This window comes from Dermacentor albipictus, chromosome 1 (genome assembly GCF_038994185.2).
Source record: "Dermacentor albipictus isolate Rhodes 1998 colony chromosome 1, USDA_Dalb.pri_finalv2, whole genome shotgun sequence".
In the NCBI taxonomy this organism is placed as follows: domain Eukaryota; kingdom Metazoa; phylum Arthropoda; class Arachnida; order Ixodida; family Ixodidae; genus Dermacentor; species Dermacentor albipictus.
In genome coordinates this window covers 216,073,056-216,090,309 of record NC_091821.1, presented here as the reverse complement: position 1 = coordinate 216,090,309, position 17,254 = coordinate 216,073,056, and the positions used below count along the sequence as shown (strand labels likewise).

Here is a 17,254-nt window from a genome sequence, read left to right as displayed (position 1 = left end):
AGGCAGGTACCACAACAGAGAGAGCTACCAGAAACACTTGTTGATGTTCTTTAACAAGAACTTGTGTAATCATGTATTTTAATGCGAAGGATGCTTTCTTGATGCAGCCATACATGCTAAGCCCCAATTCTACAATTCTGGTGAGACAAAACTCGCTGCGGTTGGGAGGCCGTATTCGGTGAAGTTTTCTTTGTGGCGACCGAAGGTCTAGAACTTTAGATCGGCATTTGTCTTGTCGTTTCGCCGTCCACAAGCTGGATGGCGAAACGAATATATATGCATAATTGCACGTTCCATAACCCTCCGAAAAAAAAGTCGCAGTTTCGCCCAAAAGGCGGAGCACTATATGCCATAGCAAATTAGTAGACAGCTATAAACTTGGAAACATTCGCTGACTAACTGAATTAACAAGCATGGTATCAGCGCGCACAAGCAAACATGTACACATCACACTCATTGAGCGCTGTCAAACGTTGGTGTGAGAAGCACGGCAGCAGCATTGAGCGAAGTGACTTTAGTGCGGTCTGTCACTTCAGCGCAAGAGCGGCGAGAACACAGCGCGCACTAAGGTGTCAACCTTCTACAGATTCCTTTCAAGATAAGGCAAGCGCGACCACGCGCGGATGTGCAAAGTACACACTTGTTGACGGAGTCGGAGCTGCACCCACCCCCTCCCACGCTGCCTTCCCGCTTTCCTCCATATTTGGCGCGCGAGAGTGTGCCTCGATCGTCAGTTCCCCTTGCGCCTCGTCGCGAAATGCGCTGTTGCTGCTGGACCCCAACGACGCTCCCCTCCCTCCCATCCCCCACGGCCTTTCGCGCGACGGAAGACGGCGCGTTTGCTCTCCGCTTTCTTCGCGCGCGGCAGATTGGGCCGTGATCGTGGGCTTGCCTCGCGTGCTTTCACTCACATATACGGCATACGACGCGCGGCCACGGTGCTATTGCGCTTGGACTTTATACGGAACACCACGGCGACGGCAACAATGCGCCTGGAGTGTCCATGTAATTGCTATCGCAAAAAAGGCTCATGACCCATTTGGTGATGGCCCGCAGTTTGAGAAACAGTACTCTAGTCCGAATCGTCTTTGTTTGTGGAGGTGGCGCTTTCCAGTGGTGAAGCGGCGACGGCTGCCATCGTCTCCAGGGGTGTCGTGCGCGTGGCACACTAGAAGCTGCCGCAGTGTCTGACGCAGGTCTTCGGGTGCATCTGACTGCATGGAAGAGAAGAAGTGAAGTTGTGAAAAAGAGAAGGGATTAGGGATGGTCAATCAATTTGTTGATTCGATTAACGATTAATTATTCGTCATTTTAACCTTTAATCGATTAATCGCTTTCGATGCAGTGGCTTTGATCGATTAATTGATTAATCGAGATTTTACGACGGGAACTTTAGAAAGGTTGAAACAAACTTATCTAGTTTTGTAGGACCGTATTCTAATCTTTGAGATATGGAACTAAGCTATAAAGACATGTGTAAATAGTTTGACAAAGAATAATCTTTAATTTGTTAAAGACTAAATAGAGTTGGCACTAGTGGGCTTTGAAGAGATAAACAATATATGTATGTTATAAAATGCTACTTGGAGCAGAATTGAATAAGGTACATGGCACTAGAGAATCCCAATACAGTACAGTCAAACAAGAAATAAGAAAAATGGCAAAAGTGAAACGTGAGACCCAACTAAAATATGCAATAAATTGCAATCTGCCCAGTGGAAAAGAAAATTACTGACTTAGGACTGCTCTTTTCTGCAGAGCGAAGGAATGTCAATTGGCTGGGATGTTTGCGTGAAAGCGACGCCTTCTTTGGACGGCCACGCAACCAGCATGCGAGAATAGATTATAGAATAGACGCTATAGATTTGCTGGAATCGACATGAACCCCATCGCTGTGTCAAATACATGCTCCAAACAGGCGCGAATGCTTTGCCACGTCTTTAGTGGACTGGGAGTGACACCGCGATCAACGATTGGGTTGCTGTAGTAAGCCTTGAATTGCGAGGGCATTGAAAATCTCCGGCTTCAGGCGGCGTGTGCGGTGTTGGAGAATAGAGAGGCTCGGCTCGGCATCACTCGGGACTGCGAAAAACAGTCGATAGTCCCTCTAGTCACTGCTCGTGCACCGCCATTCTAGTACGATGTCAAAATTTTCGCGCGACTGCTGCCAACCTCACGTAAACAGTTAATCGAACAAGTCTAATCGATTAAGTCGATTAAATGAAAAGACATCGATGAAGGTTAATCGTTTCGCGGGATACTACTTTAATCGATTAATCGTTCATCGACATTACCAACCCTAAAAGGGATGGGCGGAGGGGGGGCGATGGGTTAAAACAGAATGGCGGACGACACCTGTCTCCTGTATAGGTATTCACGCCATGGCCCCTACAGGATGCAAGACACTTAGTTGCAAAGATTGCGGACCTAAAGCCATGTTTCGATATACCAATGCAGGTGACGCTGCGAATCTCCGGTTACCTTCGCCCTCCATACCGCGCTTATCGGTGTCGGGTGATATATACTCAAGGAGCTCCCAATTAACGTGTGGGGGCAAGGTATACTTTCGTTGTCTGAGTTGCGCTGCGCCAGGAATCTGGTAGCATTTCGTGCATGGGAAGCTTTGTCGCATGAACCCTACGTCGTGCAACAAAAAAAGAATTATGTGCCAAATACGTATACGTTGGTACGGTGATGCGGTATATGAGGCATGCGCTGATTTCTTCCTTCGATATGCTTGATAAATCAAAGAAAGAAATCAACGGCTGGCGTTCGCACTGGTACTGACTGTCTGACAGGATCTCATGCGTGTTGGTGCTGGCTGGCCGTTGAAAAGTCGGCCGCAAACATGCTTCTGCGCAAAGAACGGTAATCTCCAGCTGAATAAAAAGACGGGGCGCCCAATTTCTACTGGAGATAATACTATGTCACTGATACAGTTGTATCCCGGTGGGAGTGGAATGAAAAAACTTGTGCTGTGCTTTGGGTGCGCGTTGAACATCCCCAGATGGCCAAAATTCAGAAGCCTTCCCTCTTCCTTCTCCCCCCCCCCACCCCTCCATAGCCAGCAAATTGCATTGGGACGTTAAACCTGGTAAGTCCTACTACATAACTGATATCCAAGTAATGCAACTAATGCAACTACTCCGAAGAAATAAACAAGGATGTAGAAATTTGTTTCGCCCCAACTTTTATCTTTCTAGATTCTCTTTCATCTACGATTTCAATGTCCAGTTTTAAGCGTCCACAAACTTTTGTCCGTTTCTTCCAGCGGTGACTGCGCTTTGCCGAAGTCATCATTTACTGCGAACGCGGTGATTAATAATGCTAGTCGCGATAGTGAACTAGATATTCTTACGGATAATAATATGACTGCTGTTTCTTCCGCGCACTGTTAAAGAGCTAAAATACGTCAAGTCGCCCTAAAGCTCTACATGCGTTGAGATATATTATTTTACTTGCATATGCGGCTATATAATGTGTGTTCGAATTAATGCCGCTTCTTCCAATAGAATGTATTGTACGGCCATTTGCTCTTCGTCATTGCGCGACGATAATTTTGCTGTGTTATACGCAACATTATCTTTTTCTCCGTGCGAAGTTGCACATTTAAAGTTATTTTGTCGCGAAAACGGATAATCGGAACCCATATTTCGATAGCGGCACGCAAATGGTAAAATATTGATAATCGAATGGAGTGAAAATATTCGTAAACACAAGTTGGCTACGAACATGCAGTCGAATACTGCAGGAGTTGAAGTTGCGTTTCTAAACGTACGAAAAAGGCAGATAGGAAACTGCAAAAAGGCAAGTAAAATGCTACCGCAGTTCGTGCAACGATGACAATCAAATCCTACAAAGGAACCGCGTGGTACTAACAAAACCAGATATAGAAAATTACTGCTATCACCATGCAGAAGAGAAGCTAGATACACAGTTGTCCTCAACACCGCACACTACATGGGTGACAGGAACATTAATGGAGCAATAACTAAACAATACATTAAAAGAATTAACTCCTCAAACAGCTGAAATACGGGGTACCCTAATTTATCTAGAATTGTAGTGCAAAATACTTAATGTTCCTTGTGTTCGTTCATAAATTGTTCGTACTATATTCTGTAAGAATTAAGTAACTCATGCACTGAAAAATACGAATTTCCATTGGGAATTAAGAGCAGTTGCAAGTGTGACTATAGGCATTTGTGCCAGTTGTGAGCCGTGGTTTGCAGTAATTTTTCTGATTTCAGGCACCAGTAAGGGCTGTCATCACATATATTCATTAACAAGCGAATATTACAAAATAACTAATATTCAAACATTCTAACCGGCAAATGACGGATATTTTGTTAGTGCTTGCAAGTTCGAAAATTCACACAACTTTGCTCCTCCCTTATTCTTAAGGGGCCTGCACCGCTATAAATTTTGAGGTGAACTTCCGGTTCAATTGCTTCAGGCAAATAATGTAGGAAGTTTAGAAAATGAGTGCGAAAACTGATCCTCCTGTTTTCATTGTAAGAACGAAGGTTTCTCGATAAAGTAGGCGTGCTAACTCGTCATTGCGTCTTCTGATGGGACAGCTTGAAAGTCAAACGAGACGCACGACAAGGGACTGCTTGCACATTAGCCGCAGGGACAGAAAACAGTAACTGCAAAGCCTAACGTTGTTTTGTATGAAAATGCATCGCCTCGTGTCTCATGGAAGTTCGTTTATGGCTTCTGGAAGCGATGCCTAGCTGGTACACATAGGTTACCTTTGGCTGAACAATTTATTTTGTGAATCAGAAATGGGGAAGAACGCAGAGGGCTAATAAGACGTGGCATGTGCCTTAAAACTTCGGATTTGGTAGGCTTTGCTCAAAAATATTAAGAAATGGACAATTTGGGCTTGATAGCCTGGCGATGGCGGGATCCATCACGCGACCACTTTTCTCTCCTCTTTCGGCCCTCTGAGGCACGATGGTAACATTACGCCAGCTGACAAGTTGCCCCATTATTCAGAACGTCAGCGCCACGTAGTGAACTTCAGCTCTACTAACTCAATATATCATGCCTGCTTGCAATAGCGCCCCGTTGGAAATGTTGATGAGGTGTGCTATTTTCACTTCTCTCTATGATGCCTTGAAAGTTAAAAAAAGAAAAAAAAAGAAAATCAAGTTATGGCCGGTGCATTCAGGTATGCCCTTTGTCGTTGTTGTCGGCTATCTTTGTTTTACTTTTTTTATTACATTTCTTTTTTACTGGCGCGCAGTGTTGCGTATAGTATATGAACCTTTTGGCAAACCGGCTTAAAGAAGCTGACATTCCTGTCCTGTCTTTGCATAATAACCTCGTCAATCCCAATTCGTCTTTATTGGGCTATAGAAATGAGCTCACAAAAATAAAAAAAATACCCTAAGCAGAAGTTAGAAAGGTTGCGGTACCCATCCCGGTATTTTGCGTGTCAACAGTCATAAAATTCGGACAATTATATCTTCAACTTTGTAGGCGGAGAGAACCCACGCACTCGATGCGCATTTCGCTTGATTTAGCTGCTCACCCAAGGCACCAGCACTTTTTTCGTGATGGCAGCGTCGTGCAGTGAGGTAAGTTCCCTGTGCAGTCGTAGCGAATACCACCTGGTTGCATCGGCAAGATCTGCGGCCCCTTCACTTGAACTACGTGTGTCAACGCTGTTAAGAACCTTGGCAATGATTCCCTTGAGCTCTAGCAGACCGTCTCTCTCTCTCTCTTTGTTTCTTCTTTTTTTTTCGGTGGCGAAGCATGACCCTCTCACACTTTCTTTGATACTCGGTTGTCCTGTTGCAGCATGTCAGATAACACAAACCCACACATATGCGCACGCGCACGCTCGTGGTCGAAAGAGAGATACGCAAGAAACGGAAGGGAGGTTAACCAGACACGCGTCCGGTTTGCTACCCTGTACTGGGGGAGGTGGCATAGAAAAGTGAAAAGAGAGTCGACTTCAGGAACGACGACTGTCTTGTGTGCATTCTTTCTGTATCCTGTCCTCCGAACGCGCCGTTACAACCATGTTCCATCAAGCCAGCAACCAACTAGTCCATCCAAGCCTCTTAATTGAAAAGAGGGAATGAAGGAAAGAGAGAGAGAGAGCACTAGTTGCGGCAACACTTGACGAAGCACAGCAAGTCTATAAACAGTAGCAGAGACCTGTCGACTTCAAGTGGTGTAGCAACGCCCTCGTTGCTGTCTGCGCCAGTGGCGGGCCAAAAGGATTTGTATCTTCACAATGCTCCAGAACAGATCAATAACTTCGTTACTCAGTCGCCCTGATGAAAATAATAACGACACGATAGAGACCCGGAGTACGCATTTAGGTATTGAACGCTTCCCAAGTTGTTAGGCGCGTTGGCCTGTCAAAGCTTCTAATAAAAATACGTAGAAATACGCGTTCACATGCTTCGAAATTAGCAAGCTGATACGTGTCTCCGGGCTTACGCTATCATGAAGAATATTGCGGTAAATTACTTTGGGGGAGGCGGAGCGGGACGAATGAAATCGCGCGTGCGTTCTGTGACACTGACTTGCTTCCTGCTCAGCACATACGAAACCTATACATACGGCGTCATTCCTGCAGCATAAAAATGTCAATGGATGTTACAAGCCTGCTGTTTTTCAGTGAGCACTTAACTCAGCAACAGTGGTGCCCAGTTGGGTACCCAGACGCCGAAAGGGATAAGGAAAAAAGTTATTCCATGTGCCGCATTCATAGTGGGCCATTGCCCTATAGTGTAGCTCTTGCATCGGCAGTCTGTCCGCAGGCCCAACCTAGTGAAAGTAGCGGATGATCGAACCTCGTACATTTTTCTCCAAACATTTGTTCCAAAGGTGTAATACAAAAATTAAAAGTTGTGTTATGAGGTGGTCCTCAGCTGTAAACGTTAAATCCTTTAATTCTGGAATTTTGGTGTAACGCAAGTAGTTCTTTCCATTTCGCGCCTGTTATGCATTGACATCAGATTGAATGCGGAATGAAACGACCCACCTTAGTTTTCATCAAATGCGTGGTTCTCCTCTAAAAGGTACATTTAATTGTAACAGCCTTGCATTACATTCTTGCTACTCAAATGTGACCAATAATTACTAGAGCACAAACAACGAAGACGAAGTGGGGGCACGAAAGGACAGGACGATGCGCTGACTATAAACTGGCGGTTTTTTATTGGTTAGATCGAACACAAGTAACGTTCCACCACAACGATGTGATAGCAAGGGAATTAATAGTGGCACTGTATATATACAAAAGCAGAAGCTTGAATGTGACCTAGCCATCGATGGCCCTTATAGACAATGAAGTTGCTCTGTTAGATATCTGATTGTTACGTTATTTTGATGCTGGTGTGTTTTATTAGATAGTTATGGCGCGCAATTATGGCGAGCATGAGCGAGAAGAAGGTTGGCGCCTCTATAAGATGCTTGTTTGCAAATAAAACGAAAACGTCAGTTAATAGCCAGCGCATGGTCCTGTCATTTCGTGTCTCCCCTTCGTCTTCATTGTTAGCGCTGTAGTAATTATGAATCATTACCAACTAGCCCAATTCACAGCGCTCCCAAACGGGACCATAACTGTCGTATAGATGCGTCAAAAATTTGGCTACTTTAACGTTCTGTATCTTTTTGTTGTTGTTTTACGCGACACCACATCACCGCTGACAGGTTTGTCCGACTAGCGTATTTGCGCAATGGAATCTAGCGCAAAATTTATTCGTTATGCACTGGAAGGAAGACTTTGGCGCGAATCCCGACCTTCGCGCTTGCTTCTGACGTACGCGTACGTCCTCATTCTAGATTTCGCAGGAAGGAGCAAGGCGGGGCCATTCAAACAAGTAGATGAGCCCTCAACGTCCGACCTTACTCATGAGGAATAAGAAGAGATAAGTGAGTGGAATGTCTCTCTTTTGTTTGTTTTTTATCACTCCTGGCTCGTTCATGCAACGCTGCCGAGAAGAAACAGGCACTGAAAAAAATAAAACAGACAAAGAGAAACAACTCTGGAAAGCGGACGCTGCTCGGCGGTCCGGGCTTTTGACCTCGGCGCCGCGCGGTGCCCACGGAGAGCGCACCGCAGCGGCGGGCTTCTGCTGCCTCCTCCCGTGACAACTGTCAAAATGAGAGCGGTCCTTTCATGCCAGGATTTGCGGATAAGTTGAGCGGGAGGGGGGGGGGGGGAGCGAGCGGTATTAATAGTGCCACGCGGCGCATGTCCCGCCGCCGCATCGCGTGACAAATGAGCAACAGGGGCCTACGAATAACTGCATTTCCCGCCGCCGCGCACTTGTCGGCGCCGCCTCAGGTCTCCCGCTCGCCGCCGACGATTACGGTCGGCGACTTTCCGTCAAAGGGTTGCCGATGCACCACCGCGCCGTTCCGTCACGACGGGCCGCCGTCTTTTTTGGCCGACACCGATCGGCCGAGCTCGGTTGTCGCAATGCGGCCTTCCGCATGCCGCGTGTGCCGAACGTTCAGGGTGCGTGGCGCGCCTTTTCTCTTTTCTCGGCCGCACTTTGTGACGAGTAGCAAACGAGGAACGAAAGAGGGCGCTGAGCAGCAGGTTCAAAAACTGGCGGGTTGCAGTTTTCTTTCTCTTTTTTTTTTTCGTAGCCGTAGGCGCATATACTACAGCGTGGAAGAGCAAGCATCGTTTCACTTCGCCAACTAACAGTTTTCACAAGGACTGTTCTAAGCTGTGAGCCATTATGTTTGCAACATTGTGATTACTGCTTTGTCAACTACCGAGCCACATGTTTCTGTCTTTCGCCTTAACATTGGCTTTCAGCTTCAGAGTACAATTATCGACAGCAGAAACAGGAAATGCATGTGAATACTAACGCCGCTACCCTCATGTTCACCCCGCTCGACGTAGCCGTGGGCTAGTATTCGCCGCGCTTACTAAAAAAAGAAATACATTCGCAGTTGCTCCCGGAGTTTGAAGAACTGACGCCGATAATTAAAGCAGTGTTAAGAGTAATACAACAGTTTTTGGCAAAGCATAAGTTGCGCTAAACATTCACAGTGGCGCGTCAAGCTACCTTAGTATAAAAACCTGAACCTTGCGTGCATGTATAGTGCATAGTTCGATACGCAAGTACGTTTGTGCTGTCGGGCCCGACGACAAGACGAAGGGAAGTCGGCTGTGCCGGACCTGCGCGGCTTTCATGCTGTCCGGTTTGGCGGCCGTTAATTATGACTTTAATTATGTGTTTCGTTGAAAATTCGTTGAAAATAAGGAAATGAGATAATTAAATTATTACGCCTGGATTCGTTTCGCCACAGAGTCGTACATTTGAAGATGACTCGATGTAGTAATTAGACAAGTATTTATGCAAATTAGACGAAGAAACTTTTATTTTACCAGAAGAGCTATACGTGATTCAACCCAATGGAAGACTTGCCGTCTGCGGAGGTCATAGTCGTTTCAAAAAATTAAAGAAAAGTTGACGTTGCTAATTGCCAAATACATTCCAGCCAATTTCACACAGAAAAGTGAAAACCCCCGGAGTGCGCGACTATCACGCCCATAGTAGACGCGCGTAAGTGACGTCACTACTGGCACGTCGCCGGTTGCGTGAATCAAGCGAGCGTCCTTATCAAGCCGAGATCTCGGTCGCTTTATGCTCGCCCGATGGCGAGGCGCAAGCAGTAGCGTTACTTGCAACCAGTCAGTCGCGGTCTTTGGCTGTTCAGCTGTATGAACATTGTCAGAAACTTAATGGGGCTGATTCACCAGATTAGCTACTGGATAAAAACAGTTTATTTATTTATTTACAATGACCTTACAGGCCCCCGTAGGAGCATGACGTAAGGGGGGGGGGGGGGGGTATAAACAGAAACAGTACTATATGAGCTAGTGAACATATTATGTAGCAAGTGGCGCTTATACGTTTCTACTATAAAGCATTCAAACACAAGAGATACAGCACTTTAAATAATGTAACTGATGCGCAGTACAAACCACGATGCAGGTGAAAAAATATCAATAAAAAGCAATAAGTTTGTGAGCAGATTAAAAGGGTGTTTTTGAAAGATGACTGCTGACTTGGTTGCGGAAGGAATCATGGTTTGTTAAGGAAGCGATAGTGTCGGGCAAATCGTTCCACAGAGAAATGGCCCGTGGAAGCGCAGAGCTGTTGAAGGTTAATGTGTGACCGAAGATGCGCGAGTAACTGAAATTATTATGGAGGCGTTTTGACATGCGCAAAGGCCTTTCGAGAGGTAGCGGAGACAGCCTATTACCATTAACATACTTGTGGAACAAACAGAGAAGTGCGATGCAACGGCGAGTTTCAAGTGAAATGATGTCATGATTCTGTTTAATTTCAGTTACGCTATGAGAATAGTTATAATCGCAAGAAATAAAACGTGCTGCTCTGTTCTGTACGGCTTCTAGCATATTGATTAGGTATTTTTGATGAGGCGACCACACAGGACTTGCAAATTCTAGTTGAGGCCGGACAAATGTTGCATATGCAAGCTTCCGGATGCTGGGTGGGGCGTTCTTTAAGTTTCTTCGTAAATACCCCAAAGTTCGTGAGGCTTTGGCGCAAATGGCGGTGACGTGGGATGCCCAGGACAGGTTAGGAGCGAGGTGAACTCCGAGATATTTATATGAAGATGCTACCGAGACCTGAGAGTAGTTAAGAAAGTAGGTGAATTGAGAATTGACGTGCTTACGGCTAAAAGTGATAACGTTACATTTAGATTCGTTAAGAGGCATTTGCCAGGTACTACACCAATCAGAAACATTCTTGAGGTCATTTTGAAGTGCGATGTGGTCGTCGATAGAATTAATGGTGCGGTAAATTATGCAATCGTCAGCAAAAAGACGGATGGAAGAAGATATGTTAGTAGGCAGGTCGTTGATGTATATTAGAAATAGTAAGGGTCCTAAAACACTGCCTTGTGGAACACCGGAAGTCACATAGCAAGGGGGTGAGTAGCAACTGTTAACAACTGTGAACTGCTGGCGAAGTGACAAAAAATTCCGTAACCAAGAAAGAGTTACCGAATCTAGCTGGAGTGAAGATAATTTCGAGATTAGATGACAATGGGCGACACGGTCAAAGGCTTTTGAGTAATCAAGAAATATGCAATCGGTTTGTTTGTTGTTATTCATGCTAAAATGTAGGTCGGTTGTAAGTTCAAATAGCTGTGAATCGCATGAAAACCCTTTCCTGAAGCCATGTTGGTTAGTAAAAAAGAAATTATTTGACTCAAGGTGGCTGTAGACATGAGAAGCGATGATATGCTCAAGTAATTTACAAGAAATGCAAGTTAAGGAGATAGGACGGTAGTTACCAGGCGAATTTCTATCTCCCGCCTTAAATACAGGCACTACCTTAGCAATTTTCCAGTCAGAAGGGAGGCGACCGGATGATAATGATTGTCGGAATATGTGAAGTAATATTTGGCTAGAAACGGAGACAGTGTTTTTTAGTATTTTGGAGCTAATGTTATCAATACCGGCAGATGTAGATAATTTGAGGTTTGTAATTAGACGCGATATACCTCCGACGGTGATGTTAATAGGTTCCATGTAAGGGTAGCCGGGTTCAGGGATAAGGGGTACAGTGGACTGATCCTCCGTCGTAAATACTGATGAAAAAAAATTGTTAAAAGCGACAGGGCACTCGTGGTCAGCTAGAGGTACGTTGTTGGCTCCGTGCAGGGAAATGCGAGTGGAGCCATTGTCCGGTGAAATTGTTTTCCAAAACCTTTTTGGGTCCGATTTGAGGAGTGAGGGTAGATCACGGTTGTAATATTTATCTTTGGCAGCAGATATAGCAGAGCAATAAGTTTTTAAAAAGTTTTTGTACTCAACCCAAGCTGTCGGGTTTTGCTTGGATTTCTGGTATAAGCGTTTTTTCCTATTTTTTAGCCTATGAAGGTACTTGTTGAACCATTGGTTAGTCCTGCTATTAGATATGGTAATCAATGGAACATACTTGTCAATTAGCGAAGAAATTTTATCTTTGAAAAGAGTCCAGTTTTCATCAACGGGACGTGCAGAGAAAGAGGGCATAAATTCTTGGCGGAAGAACATTTCAAGATCGGAATTCATATCTTTATAGTTACCTTTATTATAGTTTCTTATTTTCTTGGATGTAAAGCTGACATCTTCAAGAGGTATGTAAAGAGGTATTTGTAGTAATTTGTGATCACTGAATCCATCGAGGGTGAGTATTTGTCCGACTGTATCAGGAGCAGAGGTAAGCATTAAGTCTAACAAATTTTGACCACGAGTGGGTTCGTTAATGACCTGAAATAAATTAAAATCTAAAGCTAAGTTAATGAAGTCCATAGAATTACGGCAGGGAGAAAACAAGGAAGACCAATCAATAAGGGGATAATTAAAATCTCCAAAAATGTACATGTAATCAGAGGGAAATAGCTCCACAGCTGTGGCTATACTATTGCGAAATTCATCCACGAAGGAATGGCGAAAGTCAGGTGGTCGATAACACACACCAATAAGTACCTTAGTCGATGATGATGAGCATGCGCACCAAACAATTTCGAGATCAGATTTCGAATCAATTAGAAAGGAAGAAAACTTTTTCTTTATGCCTAGCAGGACGCCTCCTCCCCTTTTAGTTCCACGATCATGGCGGTAAACATTGTAAGAGTTGTCATCAGGAAATATTTCCGTATCATTAATTTCAGGGGTAAGCCAAGTTTCTGTTAGGACAACGATATCAGAGTTACTATCGTCAAGAAAAGAACAAAATTGGTCACGTTTCGGAAGCAAGCTTCTAATGTTTGTAAATGAAACAGATAAAGAAAGAGGTAACCGAGACTGCTTGGTGTAAGTTTGACAGGAGTTGCGAGTAGTGCGTGAAGTCGGCCTACGGTTTAGCTATCTTGGTGATTTCATGACCGTGTCTGACGCAGGGTCATACACATAATATATACATAATACACCTACATTCTCTATAATTTCCGCCAACTTTCGTAGCATCCTTAACAAACAAGATCAGCTTACTTCCCTGATTCACGCTTGTAATGCAGATGTTATAATCGGAACCGAAACGTGGTTAACTCCTGAAGTTAGCAATTCTGAGTTACAAATTTCAAATTCATTCACTGTTTTTCGTAAAGACCGTGTGGATAGAAAAGGAGGCGGTGTCGTAATAGCCATCAGAAAGCATATAAAGGTAAAACACATACCTACTGACAGCATTCTTGAAACTATTTGGGTTGCATGCTATTTACCAGCTGTAACTTTGGTTATTGGAGCATGCTATAGGCCACCTGACTTTTTACAACATTTTTCTGAGGAACTGCAATCTGTATTAGGCTCCATCCAATCCGAATACAATAACTCTCCCATAATTTTGGCCGGCGATTTTAACTTTCCAAGCATAGAGTGGTCTGCTTTAAAATTCCCTAGCACGCGCCAGACACGCGATTGTGCAGATTTTGTTGACCTTTTAGAATATTTTCAGTTGTCTCAACTTGTCGAAATCCCTACGCGGAACAATGCTATTCTTGATCTGCTTCTAACAACACACCCTGAACGTGCTACCGTGGATGTACTAGAGTATATCAGTGACCATCGTGTCATACATTGTACCTTTAAAACGCAGACCGTGAAGACACCGCGACAAAAAAAGAAGATTTATGACTATTCTAAAGCAGATCCGGAAAGCTTCAACTCTGAGCTTTTTCAATTTTACCTGTCATTCATGCAAACGTATGAAAACTGTTCGCTGCAAGATAACTGGATTCGCTTTCGTGACGAGTTGTTAAGACTCCGGGAGAAATACATTCCAAAAAAATGGATCTATGAAGCAGCAGACAAGCCATGGTTTACTCGCGACATTAAGCGATATCTGAATAAAAAGAAACGTTTGTTTCGAAAGGCAAGAAGCGCAAAATCTGCTGAAGCTAGGTCAGAATATTTATCGTTTTCTAAAGAATGTGCATTCCATATTGAGGCTGCCAAATATAAGTTTTTCAACCAGGATATTTCGCAATTTCTAAAAACAGATCCCAAAAAATTTTGGAAAGTCATTTCTCCCGCACCTACAAGGGAGTTACCTGTTTTTGACACTGAGTCTGGTGCTGCGATTGATGTCATGGATGTTGCTGAACGGTTTAATTTATTCTTTTGTAGTGTATTTAGTGACGAAAAGCCCCTAGATACGTCAAGACATTTATCTGATAGTTCTCCATTTATGGAATGTATAACTGTGACAAGTGACGGTATTGTGAAAGCTATTGAGCGTTTACCTTCGTTTTCTAGTCCAGGTCCTGATGGTATTTGTACTAAGCTACTAAAAATGACAAAACACTATTCTGCTCTAATACTTACACTATTGTTTCAACAGTCTCTCGACACCGCCGAAATTCCAGACGACTGGAAATTGGCACATGTCATACCAATATATAAAACTGGCGACAAAAACAAGCTAACAAACTATAGGCCTATATCCCTTACGTCTGTTGTATGCAAACTATTTGAACACGTATTATCTTCTCAAATCATGCAGTACATGGCTAGCAACCACATTCTTTTTGCAAACCAGCATGGTTTTCAACGAGGCCGATCATGTGAATCCCAGCTTCTTGAACTAACTACAGACATTCACCTTAACCTTCACGAACTTACACAAACTGACGCCATATTTATAGATTTTGCTAAAGCATTTGACCGTGTGGCTCATAACCGCCTCATATATAAAATGAAACTGATTAATGTTGAGGAAAAAGTAACAAACTGGGTTCAAGAATATTTAAGTAACAGACGACAAGCTGTCGTAATCAATAATGTCCGTTCTTCATTTCAACCTGTTCAGTCCGGGGTGCCTCAAGGTTCCGTTTTGGGACCCACTCTATTTTTAATTTATATAAATGATATTCATCAGGGTATAGACTCAGAAATCCGGTTATATGCCGACGATTGCGTTCTGTATCGGCCATTAAAATGTAAGGGTGATTGTGATAAGTTACAAAATGACTTGAACAAGATTGAAAGATGGTGCTCAGACTGGCAAATGAGCGTAAATACCTCGAAAACTAAACTTATGAGATTTACTACTTGCAGTGAAATTACGAAACACACATACTTTCTTAATGGTGAGGCTCTAGAAACTACAGAATCATTTAAATATCTAGGTGTTCATCTTTCTCCGACTTTGTCTTGGCATAATCACGTGGGTTGTATTGTTTCCGCTGCATGCAAGTCTCTTGGCTTCATTCGTCGAACGCTTCGTCAGGCTAATAGTGATACTAAACTTCTTGCATATACCACCGTACTTCGTTCAAAGATTGAGTATGCCTCATTTATATGGAACCCACACCAAACGCATCTTATTAACAAATTAGAATCTTTTCAGAACAAGGCAGCGCGATTTATTACGGGTAACTATTCACAACATTCAAGTATCACCAAAATAAAACATGACCTAGGACTCATCCCATTGCAGACTAGAAGAAAGATATCTCGGCTAACATTCTTCCACCAGCTTTTTCATAACCCAAATATATTCTCTCAGGCACACATCTTACCAGCCAAAAGAAAATTCTCACGAATTGATCACGAATTTAAGGTCGAACAACCATTTGCACGTACTAACCTATTGCAGTTTTCGTGTCTGCACTTAGCCATTTCGGAATGGAATCATCTCCCAAGTAATATAGCTGAAATAACTGACCATATTATATTCAAACAAGCACTTAATAAAACATTCGTGAATTAATAACATTAACATTTCTTCCTGCCTTTCTTCAGATGTCATATTATTGTTTGTATAATTTAATAATTATTGGCGTATGATGTTGTCAAATTAGTAGTGACGTAAAGATTGTATAGCATGTACTACTTCATATAAGGAAGGTCGACTTACAATGTATATTGTATATCATTTATATTTTATATCAATTGTTCTCCCCCCCCTATGTAATGCCCAAGCAGGGCCTTTAGGGTAAATAAATAAATAAATAAATAAATAAATATGCCGCCCACGCGTAGTCTATCAACATTAAGCTTGAAAGGAACATTTAAAGCCTTGCCGTACTCACGCAACTTTTTCCTGGCGATACGCGTCTGGAGCGAAAAGTCCTCCCGAACAGCATAATCAGTGCCCTTAAATTTTTTACCTAATCCTATAACGTTATCTTTGTCTTTAAAGTGCATGAACTTTACAATGATAGGCCTATTTTTATCTGGCTGATGTCGTCCAAGGCGGTGGGCACGTTCAATCTGGGATGGCACAATGGTAATACCCAGAATTTCCGAACACAAGTCGATAACATTTTTCTCGGAAGTCGACCATGTCTCTGCAGGGTCATCAGGGATGCCAAAAAAAAGTAAATTGGATCGGCGTTGCCGGTTTTCAGCGTCGTCGCAGCGCGATTCTATTTTCTTTAGCTGTAGTGCGACGCTGTCTGGTACGGATGGTGGAGGGACTGCAGAGGCATAGGCGCTTTTTACGTTAACTATATCTACTTCAACGGCCCGAATTCTGGCTGACAATTGCTTCAGTTCAACGTCGACCGACGCCCTCCACTGATTCATAACCTGAAGCTCGCTGCGAATGTCTACTTGTCCGGATTCGATTCTCTGGACGGTTGCTAATACAGTAGCCAAAACAGCATCATTGTCCGGGCCAGGGTTGGACTCAATATCACCCGAAAGCATTAGTAACAAGTGTCTGAGGCAAGAGAACACATAGTTTTTGCCACTTGCTAGCATGTCTGACAAGTCGCAGGGGCACGACACCACGAACAGGCAGCGATTCGATGTTTTTAGACAAGAACACCGTTTAAGGTAACTAACCTGGAAGAATATACATGGTAAGGGCTCCATTCTAGTCGCGGTGTCGTGCCCCAGCGCGCAGTCGGTGGGCAGCAGCTTATGTAGGGCGCGCTCCTTGCTGCTATCGATGCCGGTCCCGGTATCACATAGATGTTGCCAGCCGGTTAGCTGCGCCGGGTCCAGAATTGGCGGTAGCGTCCAGTGATGGGGAGGCGCTGCCCCCGTGACTTGCCCGCGGGAAAGCATGTTCATTACCGGTGCAGGAACAGCAACGCCGAGCAGCATGGCAGCCTGGAAGAATATACATGGTAAGGGCTCCATTCTAGTCGCGGTGTCGTGCCCCCCTTCTTACTTACTTCTTGACACATTATGGCTAATGATTTTTTCTTCTTACCATATCTGACACCTGTTAGCAGCACAAGTGAGCCAGTAGCGTTTTCTTTCTTCCTTTTATGCGAAGCATATTACGAGAGCTCA

The 17,254-nt window shown here is 43.9% G+C and overlaps 1 long non-coding RNA gene across 1 annotated transcript in view; it reads right to left on the bottom strand.

Annotated features, from left to right (window-relative positions):
• Window positions 1-817: 817 nt before the first annotated feature.
• LOC139054199 (uncharacterized) overlaps window positions 818-17,254 on the bottom strand; it is a 125,445-nt gene continuing 109,008 nt past the window's right edge. The window contains exons 2-3 of the long non-coding RNA XR_011511072.1: window positions 16,799-17,068; window positions 818-1,214 (exon numbers count right to left, since the gene is read on the bottom strand). This is a non-coding gene — a long non-coding RNA (uncharacterized lncRNA). The remainder of the gene's footprint in view (window positions 1,215-16,798; window positions 17,069-17,254) is intronic.